The following is a 6,000-nucleotide window of genomic DNA, read 5'->3' as shown; positions in this document are numbered from 1 at the left end:
ATGTCAGATATTAACAACGTAACAATATAGATATTTATTGAGATGTATGTACAATATTCGTAATTTTTTTTTATGTAATTGGAATAACAAGCTGACATTTCGTCTAACAGTAAGCAGTAACCATCGCCTATATACATGGTCATCACACACAAAGGATTTTACATCATGTTATCATGATGCCACTAATAATTGCCCATTCTATAAATTTTTATAGAACTAAGACGTAATGGCCTGTTATTTCACTGCCTAATAGCACCTTCAACTGAAAGACAGCTATTCTATTTAGATATTCGTACTCTTGAATGACATCAACACGAAACTATGATATGAAGATTCTCGAACAAAACTGAGTGAGTACATCATTATAAATACATATTGTAGTACACATAAATAATAATACCATTAGTTGTAGTGATCGAAATGTAACAAGAATGTATTTTGATTTTTTGTTACTTTTCCTTTTTTAATGTTTATGGTGGATTGCCTTTACTAATTAGACAGTAACACGTACCACTGCTTTACGCATAGATAGATATACCCATAGTGGCTACACAGCAGTCACAAAAACGACTACCTACTAATTGTTAGTATTCGTAGTACGATAGTTTACAATTCATGCTGCGATCAATCATCTTGTGCACAATACCAACTTTTTAGTTGATAAAATTGAATGGAAACATAAAATGCGTAATAGGACAGTGAATTGTTATATAAAAATGAACTTACTACCTTCTAATAGACATTACACAATAATCTGTCGGATATCAATGAAATAGTTTTTTATGGTATAAAGCAAAACACGTCGACAGTCATAGTACCGGAGTTAGTTAACCTTCAGTCTACGTGTTCAATATTTTTTACGTTTCCTTGGCCGAATATCACGTCTGGATTTGCTCCATGTTTTTAGTAGAATCTTGAATATCGCAATTATGGTATTGATAACTCTGTAGTTAATGTGGGCTGACTATTTTTGTGTTATATAGCTAGATATTTGTAGATATAGATTTAAACCGATTAGTTACTTTGTAGTAGGTGACGTGCATTTATTACTATAATAATTTTATTTAGAAAAAGAAACTAGAAAGTTCTATTATCTTTACATTGTATAAAATGAAGTTGGTTCTGCTGTCTGTTTAGATGTTTCAAACTGTGCAACGGATTTTAATGCAGTTTTTAGCAATCGATAGTTATTCGAGAACACATTTCGGGAACACATACGTACCCGTGCGAAGCCGGGGCGGATAGTTACTTATTGATGACATAAAATTGGCAATAAACAATATTTAATTTAGATAACAAATAGAAAGGAGCCATTATTTCTTACGTTAGCAGTTGTCTGTTGTACGACTGTTTTTACAAAAAATATATTTTGTTACTACGATAAATACGCCTATTTATTTAGTGACTACCATACATGAGAACAATATTCTACATTCTTATATGTTTCATTTGCGTTTGTTTTATAGAGCAAGTTCAGTTCCAGTAAGTTTTGAACTGATTTCTATAACATGATTTCTCGATAAATTAAAACCAATTATTATTATTATTATGTATGTTTACTATACGTAGTTAAGTAGTGGTGCCTTAAGCGACTATTTCATAGTATATTCGAACGATCGATTGCAAAGATAGTAATCGATGGAGCGATTAGCAATCGCAGGAGCTTTGTTCTTACTATTGGCTTCTTTAATGAGAGGTTTTGGTGATCGGCGATACAGTAACGATTGCCTTGTCCTGATTACTCCTGATTCCGTAACCGGAATATTGATGTCTTTAGTTTGTTGTTCTGTATTTACTTAATACCTATTATTAGATCTTATTTATCTATTATTATTATATTTATATATCTAACATCCGTGAAAGTAACGTTGATAAAATTTTGAAACTGAGTTTATAGTTTATAATAATAATACGGATGTTGTGCACATAAATATATTGCTTATTCATACTAATATCATAAATATATGTCTGTCTGTCGATTTGTTATTTTTTTAAAAACGCAACTAAATATATATATTGTCATATTTTTTACAATAAAGTTAAAACTTTAATAAATACTTTACTTCTTTTATGTATTTTCTTTCTGTGTTAATTTCCTTAAAAATATTTATTAGACAAGCTTTAATTAGGACGTAATAAGACATGTCTTACAGATATATAGACGACTTGTAACATTAATTCCGTAATTTTTGTCATCCTCATAATTTATTGTTACTGTAGAAGTTCGATTTCTTTACAGGTATGTACTACAGATCATATATTTGTTAAATGTTGATCTAAATAATTAAACTTGTTGATATTTTTGTTTAACATAGTGTTATAACGTAAATCGCTTAAAAATAATCGCTTTTATGCACTATGAATATTCAAGAGGAAAAGTAAATGTATTATTAACATATTTTTATTTATTAGATGTTAACAAATTTAAGATAAAATACTAAAACCTGAATACGGCCACTATTCTGTTACCATTATCAGGGCCAGTAATAATTCATTACCTAGACTTCGACATTACGGTTCATATAACTACATAATAGTGTTTCGTATCCATTTGGGGCCAATTGTTCCAAACGCCATAAATTACCCACTCGATATTTTATAGTGTTTCATAAAATTCTGCTTAGAAACAGCTGTACACCAAAATAATATGTTTCGTACGAGTTTACGAGTAAACAAACTTATTACTATGTAGTATTAGTAAGTAGTCGTATATTAGATATGTATATTAATATATATGTACCATACAGCTTGTTTGTTTGTTTGGTTGAACCTAATACGCTGTTTCTGTATTACATAGCATATTTATCAAGAAATGAAGTAAATATTGAACTGTCTTTATGTTTGTTCAAGCTTTTTTTAGCACAAATTTTGTCATAGGCATTTTGTCACTTATAGATACCTTATCTAGACATCTTGTCTAATTGTTTACTGAGTAAGATTGTTGTAGTTTAATATGTTTGTAATTTGAATATAAGTATACAATCGTAGAGATACCTTACCTAACGTTTCTCTGATCTCCACTAGCTAAAACTGTTAGAATGTTACACATATTTTTTTAAAATTCTCATACTTAATTCCTTCATACAATTTTAGCTGAAATTTTGACAGCCCTATTATTTTGTTTAACGTTAACTAGATTAGTATCCGGTTATCCGGATACTACAAAGTAGAAGTTTACTTGCACATGTTCCCTTTAACCTCGTGTTAACTGAATTTACAACGTAATGAAATTGATATTACGATGTTTGTGCCCATTATCCGTTGAAACTGGAGTATTTGTAGTATGTAGTTGATTAACTAACTAATATCACTATATTCATTTACATATATGTCTATGAAAAGAAAAGGTAATAATAAAGAAAAAGACGAGACAACGTTTAAGTTAGAAAATAGTGCAGTCTTAAATCTAAGATATCTCTAATACACAATATTAATATTAGTTAGTCAGGTCTCAACACAAATACTGTTATTGTAATTAAAGTTATTTGGGTAGGTTGGTGGATCATTGCTATTGGTAGTAAGATCTGATGGTTGGTTCACGCATACAGTATATAAAAAGAATACACACAGATACTCATCATTATCATCACCTGCGACATCTACAATAAGTAATAACCACTCTCACAAACACTGCACAAGATCTCTGTAACACTGAATTTGTGAATGGATAAACTGTCCCACGTCCAGGAGGTACATACGAGAAAAGGGTACATAACGAGTAGTAGTAGAAGGTAAAATAGGTGTATAACAAAACCAAAAGAAACCAGAGGTGAATAAAAAATCTACATCCACACAAGTCTGCGATTGCCGTTTATCTAGTGAATACTTAAAAAAATCACTGGAATGAGTTGCACCTAAAATATACTTTACTGGTCGCCACTATTATTTAGGATAGGTAATATATGATTTATAATAGAGAATTTTATTACAGGAATGGATATAAACTTAAAGTTAAAAAATATAAACTTATGAATAATGAACGGATATAAACTTAAATTTATAAATACAGCAAATGAATCCACGGGTCTTACTTAGTTTTAAATAAATTTACCACACACTTATTATATCAACATCTTCTTCAACTGTACAATATTATAACGACCGTCATTATGTGACTTATTTTCCAGTCATAGGCCTACACGAAATGAATATGGTGTTCTTACATCAAAAGCAATTTAGTTACGTTTCAGTATGACATCACATGTTATACATATAATAAAAAATAATAAGAAGAATCATTATCAACATTTCAATCATTCGTTTGTTACTATTATAGAAAATACATTCATTACAGACTGTAAATCAGTAAATTAAAAATGTTGCTCTTGTTTCTGTAATAATATTATGTAGTAACTGTGCGCGGGCGGTTTCATACGCATGAAATTTATAACTATATATTATTTTGATGTATAAGCTATATTACTGTAAAGTTTCATAAAAAATCATGCAGTTGTTTTTGCGTGAAAGAGTAACAAACGTCTATCCAAACTCACAAACTTTCGCATTTATAATATTAGTAAGATTATTACAGAAATTAGATCATGTTTTTAATTCCGTAAGAACAAACGACAAAGAATTACGAAACAAAAAAAGAAAAGGTGAATGACATTGTTCTAAAGTTCTAAGTTATGCTCTGACAAGGAGAATACGATATTCATTTTTGTAGACAGTGATAGTAGTATCTTCTATGTAGCTAACCCGATATAAATAATAATCTGCCAGGAATAATTCTCTATATTTTTATTTTAGTTTATAAAGTTCCAATTTAAAAGAATAGATGGTGAATAGTTTTTATTTTACGGCCAATTGTAATTATAATAATAACATATCATGTCTTATTGTCATGCAATAGACTACTTTTTTAATGTTATATCCATATAACTGAATGAACAATTAACCTTGTATAGTTGAAGGTTAATAAAAATAGCATTGAATGGATTAAATAGCTATATCTAACTGCACTGGTGCAATGACCATTGTGATTTATTGTTTCATTAAATTGTAAGAGAACAATATTATAGTACTATCTTGTTACATATCAATTATCAGAAACAAAAGAAAATCCATGATATTAAATAATATTTATATTTGTAAGTTTCAATAATACTACTATAATAAACAAACAGAATACTACTACTACTACTACATTATACAAACAGAAATAAAATACAGCCCTGGACAATTAACACAGCGCCATCTAGCCCACGGTAAGCAGAGCTTGTGTTATGGGCACTGATATAAATACTCATATATTTTTTTGTAAATACGCACATATTATACATAGAAAACACACAGATCGATACAAACAATCATACTCTACTGAATACAAATGTTTGCAATTACGAGTACATACAAATATTATAAAAATATGAATGGTTGTTTAACAGTTGTCTATTATTAAGATATATCATTCAATTTTTAAGTCCAATCTTTAAGTCTTTGTTCCAATAAAATTCCGTTAATGACTGGAATATCTCCTTTTTAGTAAGTGAAGATCACTATAAGACTGTGAATATTAGCAAAACAGTCTTGTTTAGTTAGTTCACATGCTATAAAATAATTGGCAACGAACTAAAAATTCTCTGAAAACTACATGTTAATTCAATTGGTTTCGAATAATAGATTTCTTTCATAGGGTCTTGACAAGGTTGTATTATGTATGTATGTTTGCTGAGTAAGTGACTGCATATTAGACTACATTTAACTCAACATAAAATATTAAAATTGTATATTATAATACCGATGAATGAAACTGATTTCTGAAAAAGCTGTACACTTTATTTTCTTCATGATTATGTTAGCTACATTAGACTTTCACATAAATTAATAAATAAATACACTGAAATAAAAAACTTACACGTTCTGGTTACTAGCCAATAGGTATGGTGTATTAGTTGTGCTATTAATAAATATATAGAGATTTATTGAAAATCAAACAACTCAACAAACAATATTACTCGTATCTCCGGGCTATATAAATATTTGTATGTATGTAATATT

This window comes from Achroia grisella, unplaced genomic scaffold (assembly GCF_030625045.1).
Source record: "Achroia grisella isolate CSIRO2021 unplaced genomic scaffold, CSIRO_AGI_Agris_v1 utg515, whole genome shotgun sequence".
Taxonomy (NCBI): Eukaryota; Metazoa; Arthropoda; class Insecta; order Lepidoptera; family Pyralidae; genus Achroia; species Achroia grisella.
This window is presented reverse-complemented; position numbering follows the sequence as displayed.